Source organism: Rattus norvegicus, chromosome X, assembly GCF_021556685.1.
Source record: "Rattus norvegicus strain SHRSP/BbbUtx chromosome X, alternate assembly SHRSP_T2T, whole genome shotgun sequence".
Lineage (NCBI taxonomy): Eukaryota > Metazoa > Chordata > Mammalia > Rodentia > Muridae > Rattus > Rattus norvegicus.
The window spans coordinates 119568189-119580888 of NC_141554.1; the positions used below are offsets into that span (position 1 = coordinate 119568189).

General features: G+C 37.2%; 1 long non-coding RNA gene across 3 annotated transcripts in view; it reads right to left on the reverse strand.

Annotated features, from left to right (window-relative positions):
- Window positions 1–12700, reverse strand: part of LOC147998332 (uncharacterized) — a 48285-nt gene continuing 35585 nt past the window's right edge. The window contains exons 2-3 of one of the 3 annotated variants that reach the window (XR_015646683.1): window positions 8641–8776; window positions 1–1556 (exon numbers count right to left, since the gene is read on the reverse strand). This is a non-coding gene — a long non-coding RNA (uncharacterized LOC147998332). The remainder of the gene's footprint in view (window positions 1557–8640; window positions 8777–12700) is intronic. The other 2 variants (XR_015646685.1, XR_015646684.1) reach the window with 2 other exon arrangements.

Here is a 12700-nt window from a genome sequence, read left to right on the forward strand (position 1 = left end):
AAAAGCCTTTATTTTCTGTAATTAAGCCATTATGCTTCTATGAGAGTAGAAAATTTCACGTGTGTAGTAAAATTACCCTAATTCAGGTTTCTCCTCTTGGGAGAGTTGTTTATCAGATATGCTATATATCACACATTTGCATTATGATTCACAACAGTAGCAAACTTAATGTTAGGAGATATCATGAAAATAATTCTATGGTTGGGGGTCACCACAAAATAAAGAATTGTATGAAAGGGTCAAAGAATTAAGAAGACTGAGAATCAGTGGCAATACTTGGCCAGAATATTTATTTTATTTAACCTGATACACAAACATATTTACATCTAAAAACGTAGAATGGTTGCGACAGCTATAATCCTGTTTCTGTAACAGTACCATGGCCATAGCTACTGGCTTCTCAACCTGTGGATGATGACCTCCACATGGATTGTGTATCAGATATTATAATTCATAACAATAGCCAAGGAAATGATTTTATGGCTGAGGATCAACACAAGGTGAGGGTTTGTATTAAAGGGTCACAGTAAAGTTGAGAACCACAGGTCTCAGTCATAACTTACAACAGACTCTAAACAAGTATGAGCTATTATCTCCTGACTCATGGTATAATATATACACAGCATGAAAGTCCAACACTGTGTGTTTCGAACACACTGTTCAGCTCAACACTGCAGTAAAGTCACCTGATACAGCATGTACAGATACTACCCATTCACAACACATTTTATTTTAAAGTAACCTTTTGGGATTGGGCATACCAACTCTTTAATTGGTGTCAAGCTTAGCATGATCCCTCACATTTGGTCATGCTACCCTACATTGTAAGGTTTATGAACTTTAAGGACATTTAAAGATATTTACGACATTTAAGGCATGAAGTAACAGATGTGGGGATGTTTTAGCATCAGAAATTACTCTTTATGTGATTTGGTTACAAGCTGCCCATATTTGTAGAGTGCTGATAAGCAAAGAAAGGTATATAAAGAAATAAAAAACATAATCAAAAATATTTAAAGAAATATAATTTGCATAAAATAAGTACTTGAGTCACTTTGATGAACTTAATTAAAATACTTTACAGAAGGACCAACACTACAGGTAAATAAAGACTTAAGCAGCAATTGTTAGAATCTCCAGAAAGTTTTAGCAATGAATAAAGGAATATTATTTTCATTGCATAGAGCCGATGCTTAAAACCTTTTAACTATAAAAGTGGCACAGGTCACAGTGTGAAATCTTTGAAATCATTTAATTTTATGTATCAATTGTACACATAAATGTATTCCTAGACTAGAAACCTATAGTGATAATCTAATAGAAAGCTTTCCAATATAAATCATTTCATAATATTTTGACTTCATTCCTTTTAGTGTTTGTTGGTTTTTGTTTCAGTTTACTTTTTTCTTTCTTTGATTTGTTTTTGAGGCAGGATCTCCTGTCGCTGAGGCTGACGCAAAAGTCCTTGTGTAGTCTTGTGAACTCCTGATCCTACTGCCTGTACCTTCCAAGGACTGAAAATGCAGAAATGCACCTCCATATCTGGCTTGATATTTCTGTAATTATAAAAATAAGACGTATTTATATATCAGCAAACACTTGACTAACATGCTCCATATATTAAGAAAGTGTCACAAAACAACTGTTAGGGTTCTTTTCCTTCTCTACATACCAATTTGAAATATCCTTAAAATACATCTATTTTGATTAGCAAATCAATTCAATTCATTTCCTCACATTTTCTATTATCCATGAGAATGCAAGAAAAAGGATTAATAGAAGTTAAGCTTCTTTTAGACCTTCGTTTTGGGGAAAATTTGTATCAAATCTTTGCAACTGTTATAAACTTGTAGAATTTCAAAATTTCCCTTGCCATTCTAGGAATTTGAGTGTATTGCTAGATAGTACAAGATAAACCTACTGTAATCCACCTAGAGGACCATCAAGATAGCGGTGAATGAGTTACTTCAAATGACCACAGAAAGTCTACTAAAGATTTTTCAAAGATCTTGTTAGAGTCAACTACAAGCAAGTTTTCTGTGGATTTATTCTCCTGAATCATTATTCCACAACCAAACAGTATACCGAGGCTGTTAAGGCATCAGATGGTAAAGATAACTTGTTTCATCTCTTGTCAGCACGGCAAAGTGACTAAACATGAATCCACAAAACCAAACAACAGTCAGCAAGGGGTTCACCTGAGTCTTCAAACTAGCAGGTGTTTCAAATATGCCTTTTTAGAAGCTGCAGCCAAGACAACAAAACAAACCAAGGCCTCTCTCTCTCTCTCTCTCTCTCTCTCTCTCTCTCTCTCTCTCTCTCTCTCTCTCTCTCTGTCTCTAGTGTACCAAAGGACAACTTCAGAGGCCATCTTCTATTGGCTCTTTTAGTATTTCAGTGATTTTATTTATTTTTTTATTTCATTTATTTTCACTAATTTATTAATTTATTCATTATATCCCAATATTGACCCTCATCTCCACCTAGTCCCCACTTCTCACACCTCTTCCTCCCATTCCCCCAATCCCCTTCTCTTAATAATTCACCTGAAACAACACCTCTCACTGAGCTGGGAACTAGTCTGGTGGACTCAAACCACAGTGATCCTTGAGTCTTTGCCTCCCACAACACTGGAGTTCCAGGCACAGGTGCTTCAATCTAAACTCAGGTTCTCTTGGCAATTTGATGTGTGTGTGTGTGTGTGTGTGTGTGTGTGTGTGTGTGTGTGTGTGTGTGTAATAGTGTAATATAGATAACTGGATGGATGGGTGGGTGGGCGAGTGGATGGATGGATAGGTAGATAGATAGATAGATAGATAGATAGATAGATAGATAGATAGATAGATAGATAGATAGATAGTGTGAACATAATGTGTTTGGTTATTTTCACCTCATCACTACCTCTTATCACTCCTCCCAGTCCCTCTGAACCCCATCTTCGCTACAACTCTCCTCTCCCATTTTGATGTCTTTGTGAATTTACTTATGGTTGCCCATGTGAGCATGGGTGCTGAGATTCTCAATGTGAGACATTGTAAAGGGGAAAATATATAAATACCGCAATATTGGCGAATTCTCAGAAAAACTAGACCATAACTTTTTTTTCATTTGAAGTTTTACTGTAAATCCAGAAACTAAGAAAGGAAGAGTCCAAGGGGGGAAAGTGATTCTATGTGTAGTGTGTCATTAGAGAAAAATTTATGTCCTTGGCTCTATCCTTTGGGGAATTGTTCTGGCACTTGGATTGCTCTATTCTCCAATAAGAACTAACTTCACTTCCCTAAAAGCCATGACCATGACTATTTGGGAATGAAGTTCCCTAAGGCCTTAGTTTAGATTGGCTTGCCTCTTGTTTATACTTTCCAAAGCTGTTTGACACACAATCTTTGAAGAATGGTCCGGATGGATAGCTAGGAAGTTATTTGCTCCCAGGCATTGAATGGACGAGAACTTGCTTGCACAGTATATATGGGTTCTATGTTTTCAATATTTTGCTCACCATTTAACTCCCCACAGGTCCTCTACCTTTACATTCTACTGCTGTGGGACAGGGAAACTGTCTCTGAATGACAAGACTGACTCTGGATGTGAATCCCATGCGTAATTTTACTGCTAGTTACAAGACAAAGATCTTTGTTTACTATGTGAATATATTCACCATTAGCTGGAAATCTGTAGACTGTTATTCGGAAGTCATGAAGAAATTAATTTCACTCCTAAGCCACCAAAAGTAAAACAAAATCTAGGGCAAAGGTAGTGCTTCAGGGAACATCACTTAATGCTTTAGATACAATGAGAAAAAAAAAAAACAGTGGAAAAACTCCAGGGCACTGACTCTCAAATGCCTATGTATGCACTATTCTGGATCAGTGGTATCATAACAACAGGGGAATTTGTTTTTAAAAGAACCAGTACAACTGGAATACTATGCCCTATGCTAATCACTCATTCCAGTAGAGAGTCATTTACTAGGGTTGCTGTTTATGTTTCAATAATCTCCTGTCTCAGGTACTAAGTCAAACATAAGAAACAACATTCCAATGTATTTCATACAGTGGTCAGATCATCTTGGTTTATTCCAAAAGCACTGCTAAGGTCAAAAAGAAGATAATTTTTTATATATAGTATAATTTCTTTAAGAAAAAAATCCAAGTAGTCACAGTGAAAGGAATGTACCATACTGACATAATATTAACTCAAGAAACTTGGTGGATGTGGGTTTATGGGAACAGTATACTATTTATTTTTAACTTTTGCCAACATAAAACTGGTGTAGAATAAATAAGCTTATGTTTAAAATCAGATCCTTGAATAGAAGAGTCTTGAAGTTATAAAATACAAAAACTATCATTATCAATTTAAATTTCCCAAAACATATTTGATAGATGGACTGTTTTGCAAATGAGAAAGTAATGATTAGGGAATACAAATGACCTGCCTTAACCTGTAGCTAGTCAATTCCAGAACAGACTCTATCAGGTTTTCTCCAACTACAATCCTATTATTAATGTATCAATAATGTTATATATTAATATGAAATACTGAATTAATACATTAATAATGTGAGATATTATTATTATCATACAATATAATACCATTACAGTTAATATATAATTATGTATATCATATAATTAATATGTACTATGTAATGTAATGTTAAACATTACTAGCAATATATAATTATATATTATATGATCATAATTATAATTGCAATTAATAAGTAGTTATATATTATATTATTGATCTATAATATATGATCTATATATGATGTTATAGATCAGTAATAGTATATAATATTAATATATACATTTATAACTATGTAGTATAGCTATATAATATAAATAATATAAAAATGATGCATACAAATAATATCTCCTATTATTAATATATTGATTTAACTTGCCATATTGATTACAATAAATGACTCAGTATTGCTATAGTATTATTAAAAGGAGTTACATTTTACTTAAAATTCTGTCATTTTTTTCATTTTCCCTAATATACTTTCTATGCCTTATCATAGCAGAGTGAATTTATCCATTGTATCTGTTATGATTTCATTTTGACTTGATTACATCTCCAAAGATGAAATTTCTAATTAATACCACAATCATAAATTTTTGGGTGTGTCTTTGAGGGCAATATTTGACCCACCACAAAGCCTATCTTTTCTGATAAATATAACCATTCTATTATTTTTGTACTCTCTTGTGTTTTTTTCAAACAATTAGTGTCTATGAATCTTAGATGTCTTAGACACTTACTGTGGGATCATGCTGTGTTTATCCACTCTGTTAATCTAGCCATTTAACTGAGTTTTCAGTCCATATACATGTAAAGTAATTGCTGATAACTTACATGTGCCAGTCTATGATTGCTTTTCGGTGTTCCTTTTTCCTCTGATCTATTCTCCCAGCAGTGTTGTTTATATTTCCGTAGGTACAATCTAAAATATCATTTTAACCAGTGTGCTGCTTTTACTATGATCTATTTTAGTTATGAATGAATTCAATCAGAAACAAAACACTCTTTTGAGTTCCCTTTCTATGTCTTTCTTCTATGATGCTATTTTCAAATTACATTCATAGAAACATAATGGCAGAAAATGAAGTTTTATAATTCTATAATTCTACTTTTATACTGTAGTTAACTTAAATCATAAAAGGTTTTTAAAGATCACAAACAGCCACAAGAGCTATTTTAATTTTGTTTAACTACATTAATTATATTAGTATTTACCGATATAGTTATTGTTTATTTATCATGATTATTGTTATTATTACTGTTTATTTCTGTGTAGCTGTTCTGTTCTACTCTATGTATATCCTATGTATATTATTTTGTATAGAGCAGGTATGCAAGGAAATAATAATCTCAGATGTTTTTCCTCAGTTAGTAATGTCTTAACTATTGTTTTAACTTATCAAAAGATAATTTGAATGAATTTTGTCCATTATGGATTTCTTCCTGGACAGAGTCTTCTTTAACAACTCTGTGTCACATGGCTTCTTGTTAGCTCACATACCTTTTTCCAAGAAAAATGCCAATTCTTTCTATCCTTTTCAAGATTCCCTCTCTTTGCTTTTCAAGAACTTGACTCTGTTTTGGCTGTGAACTTTCTTTATCTTCATTGGGGCTTTTTGAGACTTCTGGATAAGTCTTTCATCAATGTTGTACAGTTTGCAACCATATATTTTCAAGAATATTCCCTTCGTTCTCCTCATTTCGTCTATGCAGACTGTCTCGGCTGATTTACATTGGTTGCTAAGGGTGTATTCACTTTTGCTTTGTGTTACCTTCTGTATTTCAACACAACAAATGTGTTTTAAAATAGTTCCATTTTATTTATTTGCTCGTTTCTTTGTTTGAATGGGGTTCCATGCCAAGAGGTATCTAGAATTCAGAGGACCGCTTGTGGCAATCTGTTCCCTCTTTCTATCAGGTGGGTTCCAGGATAGAACTCGGGTTCTTATGAAAGTTCAAAGCTGAGCCACCTCACAACTCAACCTCAGTAATTAGACCATGATTTCTTCTGAATTTAGTCCTGAGTTCTTTATGTTGAGAACAGCCATGAGCAAAGAAAACTATCCATCATTAACTGGCAAAATATCAGGTGAGTTGCATTCGTGCCAGTGAAGGATGAATGAATGCAACCAGATGGTAAGAAGGTTAATCCAAAATACATGAAATAAATGAAATTTATTAGTTAACAATATCAAAAGTTAAGGGCACTAGAAGTAAACTAACATATCTTCTGGCCATGAAGAGATTTTACCTAGAAAACAAAAGAACCTGTGAATGTGTGGCTTCATGTACTTTAGTTTTTCTTATGTCTCATTCCTATCTCTTCTCAGGGTTGTGAATTTTCTAGTGTAAAGTAAACAAATGGTGTGGAGTGACTTATTTATAGGATTCTAGTGTCAAACATTAGATTTTATGTCCTTGACAACTGTGGGGTAGATTAAATTTTGAATGAGAGAAAACAGGCCAAATAATATCGACTACTTGGCAAGAAGTTTGAATTCTCCTGAAGGAAGTGGAATACAAGTAGATTTTAGACAACATATATGAGGTTTAATAGTAAATGCACTGACAACAACTATACTTGGCAAATTTCAGACTTCTTTATATTCTCAAATTCTTTCTTCTCTCCCCCTGCCACAACTGTTGTTGAGTCTTTTTTTTAATTGGATTTTTTTAAATTTACATTTCTAATTTTAGTCCCTTTCCTGGTTTCCCGAACATAAGGCCCTTATCCCATCCTCCTCCTCTTCTTCTATAAGAGTGTTCCCCTCCCCAACCACTCCCCCTTCTCACCCCACCCCCGACATTTCCCTACACTTTGGGTGTCCAGTCTTGGCAGGACCAAGGGCTTCTCCTTCCATTGGTGCCCAACAAAGCCATGAGTCTTTTAAAGGATTATTTCATTTCAATTAGTAGACTTTTATAATTAAAATTTTCAATTTTTCTTGGATATTTTTAATTTACATTTCAAATGTTATCCCCTTTCCCGCAGCATCCAACCACTCACCCCTTCCCCCCTCCCCACCCTGACATTCCCCTACACTGGGTGGTCCAGCCTTGGGAGAACTAAGGGCTTCTCCTCTCTTTGGTGCCCAACAAGGCCATCCTCTGCTACATATGCAGCTGGAGCCATCGGTCTCTTTGGATAGTGGTTTAGTCCCTGGGAGCTCTGAGTTTAGTCCCTGGGAGTTCTTGTGGGGTTGCAAACCCTTCAGCTCCTTCGATCCTTTCTCTAACTCCTCCACTGGGAACCTTTCGCTGTTCACTGGTTGGCTGTGAGCATTCGCTTCTGTATTTGTCATGCTCTGACAGAGGCTCTCTGGAGACAGCTATATCAGGCTCCTGTCAGCGTGCACTTTTTGGCCTCAGCAATATTGTCTGGGTTTGTTGGCTGTATGTATATGGGCTGGATTCCCAGGTGGAGCAATTTTTATGTTATTCTTTATTTGGTGAGTCAACATTCTCAGGAATCATTTAAAGACTTTATCCTATTGTGGTAAAAATTAGAAAGGAACATTTTCTATCAGTTCCTGCTAGTCAGAACTGCTCACTGCAGTTTCTACTCTACCAATGCAGTATATAAGCCGTCCTTTCCTATGTGTCTGTCTCTCTTTTAGTCGCCCTCTCCGCAAGGTACCCTAGGTGGTAGTTACCATGCCTGGCGCGCGCCCCTCCTTCTGTGGGCAAGTTCTCACTCCTCGGGGACAACAGAACCAGATCAGCATGCTCCAACTGTCTCTCAGCCATTTCTTTCACACACTGTCCTCCTTAGCCCAGAAAATCAAAGTTCCAGAAACTTGTAATTTAGCAATTAGATATACATGTTAATTCCTCAATCCACAATACATCCACACAATGAATTCACTGCCAATTAATAAAGTTATAAATGGCCCACCTAGACAAGATGCAATTGACCTAGTCCACCTGGATCTAGATCATCCTGCTTCGTCCTCGTCTCCATCTTGATTTCTCCTGCTCCTCCTCCTCCCTCCTTCCTAGACTTTTCCCCCACCTACCCTTCCTTCTCATCCAATGATAAGCTACACCTTATCCTGGACCTGCCTTGTTGCATATGACATCATCATTGTACACTTTATACATACTTCCTCTTAGTACCTGGAGAGTATTTTTAAATAACTGACAACTGAGGCAGGACAGACGGCTCAGCAGGGAATGGCTCATGCTGCTCTTGCCAGAGGATCCAAATTTGGTTCTCAGGACCAATCTTCAGCATCTCACAACCATCTAGCACCTGTAATTTAAAAGAGAAATGAGGGCTCTAAGTTCTTCCAGGACCCACAGCTCATATGCTCATATATGCACAGGCATAGATCCACATACATGTACATAATTAAAATAATAAAAATAAATCTTTAAAAAGAGAAATGAACCTAACAACTGGGTATAGTGGTGCATGCCTGTAATATCACCACTTGGAAGGCAAATGAAGAAGGAGGATCATAGGTTCCAGACAAGTGATAACGACCCAGAAGGCCCAAGAAGATGTGAAGCTATGTAATAAGGCCCAGGTTTTTTAAAAGATGTTTACAAAACACAACAATAAGACAATAGTGGGTGCTAGGACTCGAAAATTTATCATCTGCAGCAGTAATGCACACTTAATCATGGAGCCATTTTTCTAGCCCTTCAGTTGGATACATTTTATTTTGTGTATGATTCTGTATGATTCTTGGTTTTGTAGATGATTTGTAATTTGGAAAACAACATTTTATCAATTGTTGATCTTAGAGCCTGTGCCATTGGTGTGCCGGATTTTGCAGGCACATGGATGGAACTAGAAAATATCATTCTGAGCGAGGTAAACCACACCCGAAAGGACATGCATGGTATGTACTCACTGATAAGTGCATATTAGCCATAACGTATTTAATACTCATGATACACCCCACAGAACCAAAAAAGCTAAACAAAAAGGAAATTCCTACTTAGAAGGGGGAAACAAAGAAACAGAAGGAAGGGCCTGGGTGAGAGAAGGGGAGGAGAAAAGAAAGCAGGGGTAGGATCAGGTATGAGGGGGAGACAGGACAGAAGCCCAGAGGGTGAGGAGAATGAATGGAATCTCTAGAAAGTCCCAAAGACCTGGGATTGAGGAGGTTCCCAGGACCCAGTGTTGGTGAAATTAGCCAACATGCCCAACAGCAAGGATATATAAACTGAAAAGACCACCTCCACTGGTTAGACAGGGGCTCCAGTGGACGGATGGGGACACCAACCCACCTACAAAACTTTCAACCCAAAATTTTCCTGTCTGAAAGAAATATAGAGACAAAAATGGAGCAGAGACTGAAGGAAAGGCTATCCCACCCCAACTTGGGACCCATACCATGTGCAGGTACCAAACCTTGACACTACTGATGCTATGTTGTGCTTGCAGGCAGTAACCTGGTGTGGCTGTCCTCTGAGGGTTTCTATAAGCAGCTGCCTGAAACAGATGCAGATACTCATAGCCAAGTATTGGACCGAGGTCAGGGACCCCTGTAGAAGAGTTAGAGGGAGGATTGAAGGAAATGAAGGGAATGGCAGCCCCATAGGATGAACAACAGTAGCAGGTAATCTAGAACCATGGGTGCTCCTGGAGACTAAGCCACCAACCAAAGATCATGTAGAGGCTGGTGAGAGGCCCCTGGCACACATGTAGCAGAGGCCTGCTTTGGCCTCACTGGGAGAAGATGGGCCTTGTCCTCTAGAGGCTTTGATGCCACAGAGTGGGGGGAATTCCACAAAGGGCACACTCTCAGATGGGGTATGGAGGAAGAACTCTTCCAAGAGAAGACAGGGAATGGGGGAAACATTGGAGTGTAAATAGAATAAGTAATAGAAAGAAATGAAAAGTAAGTGAAACATACACCCCAAAGGAATCTCCACTTTGAATCATGTAAATTGTCAAATTTATAAATCAAATCTCCTGGGTATTTTTCATTGCTCTTTTGTTTTGTTGCTTTCCAAAATACTGTAAAGTCTTTTTTATTTGCTATCTATGGCTACCATGAATGTCTGCTTTCAGACACCAAGAAACAATTCATAGATCATATGAAGCTCAAAAAGAAGGAAGACCGAAATGTGTATACTTTAGTCTTTCTAAGAAGGGGTAACAAAATACTTAACGAAAGAAACATAGGGACAAAGAATGGAGCAGGCACTGAAGGAAAGGCCATCCAGAGACTGCTCTACCTGGGGAATCCATCCCATATACAGCCACCAAACCCAGTCACTATTGTTGATGCCAAGAAGTGCTTGCTGAAAGGAGCCTGATTTGGATGTCTCCTGAGAGGCTCTGCCAGAGCCCTACTGATACAGATGAGGATGCTTGCAGCTAACCATTGGACTGAACATGGGAGCCCAATGGAGGACTTAGAGAAAGGACTGAAGAAGCTGAAGGGGTTTGCAATCCATAGGAAGAACAACAATATCTACCAATCAGGACCTCCAAAGCTCCCAGGGACCAAACCATGAGTATGCACGAAGGGTCCCATGGCTCCAACCACATATGTAGCAGAAGATGGGATTATCTGGCATCAATAGGAGAAGAAGCCCTTGGTTCTGTGAAAGCTCATTTCCCCAGTGTAGGGGAATGCCAGGGCATTGGGGTTGGAGTGAGTGGGTGGGGGTGGGAGCATCCTCCTAGAATCAGGGAGAGGGGTAATGGAAGAGGGATGAAGAGGATAACATTAGAAATGTAAACACATAAACTATCCAACAAAATATTAAATAAAAAAGAGTAGATAGAATTAGAAGAGTGAATAGACTCAGGTGCTATAATAACTTAATAGATTGGATAGAATTTTCCTTAAATTTCTGTTACTGATTTAACTGCTTAAGACAATCATAAAATAATTAAATAAGAATATGTTAAATAATAAATAAGTGAGGCAATTAGATTGCAAATGACAATAGGATAAACTTCACACAAAAATATTATTTCTTCTTTAATGGAAAATAATTTTTTCATACAATATATCCTGATCAGAGTTTCCCCTCACTTCTCTCTGCCTAGATCCTTTCCACCTCCCCATTTTCCAATTCTATACCCTCTTTCTCATTTTCAGGAACCAACATGAATATTAAAAATAGTTTAGTCAAACAATACAACAATGAAAAGGCAAGAGAAATGCATATGTGCTCTCCCCACCCTCACCCCACACCATAAAGACACAAAGTTGCAAACCATAATACATAAGCAAAAGACCACTAAGGTTTTAAGAAATTACACAAACCAAGCAAAATGAGACAAACAGGCAAATTACCATGGAATTTGTTTTATGCTGGCCATCTACTGCTGGACATGGAGCCTTTCTTAATTTTGGTTTGTTTGCCCAGTAAGACTCCATTGGAGAAACTACTTTTTCCTTTGCAAGTAGATATCACCTAGACATAGCTTCTTGGTTAGGGATGGGAGATTGTGTCTACTTCCTCCTCTCAGCACTGAGCTCTTGTCTGGCTTGAATTTCTGTATGCCTTACAGATGCTACCACAGATTCTATGACTTTGTATATGCATCAGTCCTCTTGTATGCAGAAGACACTGTTTTCTTGAAGTCATCCATCCTCTCTGGCCCTTACAATATTTCTGCCTGACCTGAGAGGATGGGTTTGATGAAGACATTCCATTTAGGATGTTCCAAGTTCTCATATTCTCTGCACATTAGGTTTAAATTAACTGAATAAAAATACAAAATAGAATAACACATATATTCTGTCTCCAAAAATTCACTCTAAATACAGACACCATTTATAAGATTTATTTTTAAAAAATTGATTATGAGGACTATTTAACCTGTTCCTGCCCTCTTGTTTCCTTTCAAGTGCCCTTGACTTCCTGTCTAGGAAGAGACACTAGTCTCCCATCATCAAGTTTACTCCACCCAAAGGGTTACTATCTAGACATATGAAAAAATTCTAAAGTAAATGTCAAGTGAATGCCCAAGCTAATTGAATATGGGGCATGGGCCCTCACTGGCCAACAACTCCGAAAAAGCAATTTATTTCTGCCACTGATTTTTTATTTGTTAGCCTCTGGCATCAAGTATAGGTATTATTATCCCATAATAGAATGATCCCATTTTAACTCTTTCATATGTATGTATGTATGTAGATATATTTTAGGAAATTTCTAGAGTGGTAGGTTCCCCTAAGACATTTAAAAAACCCTTTAGTAT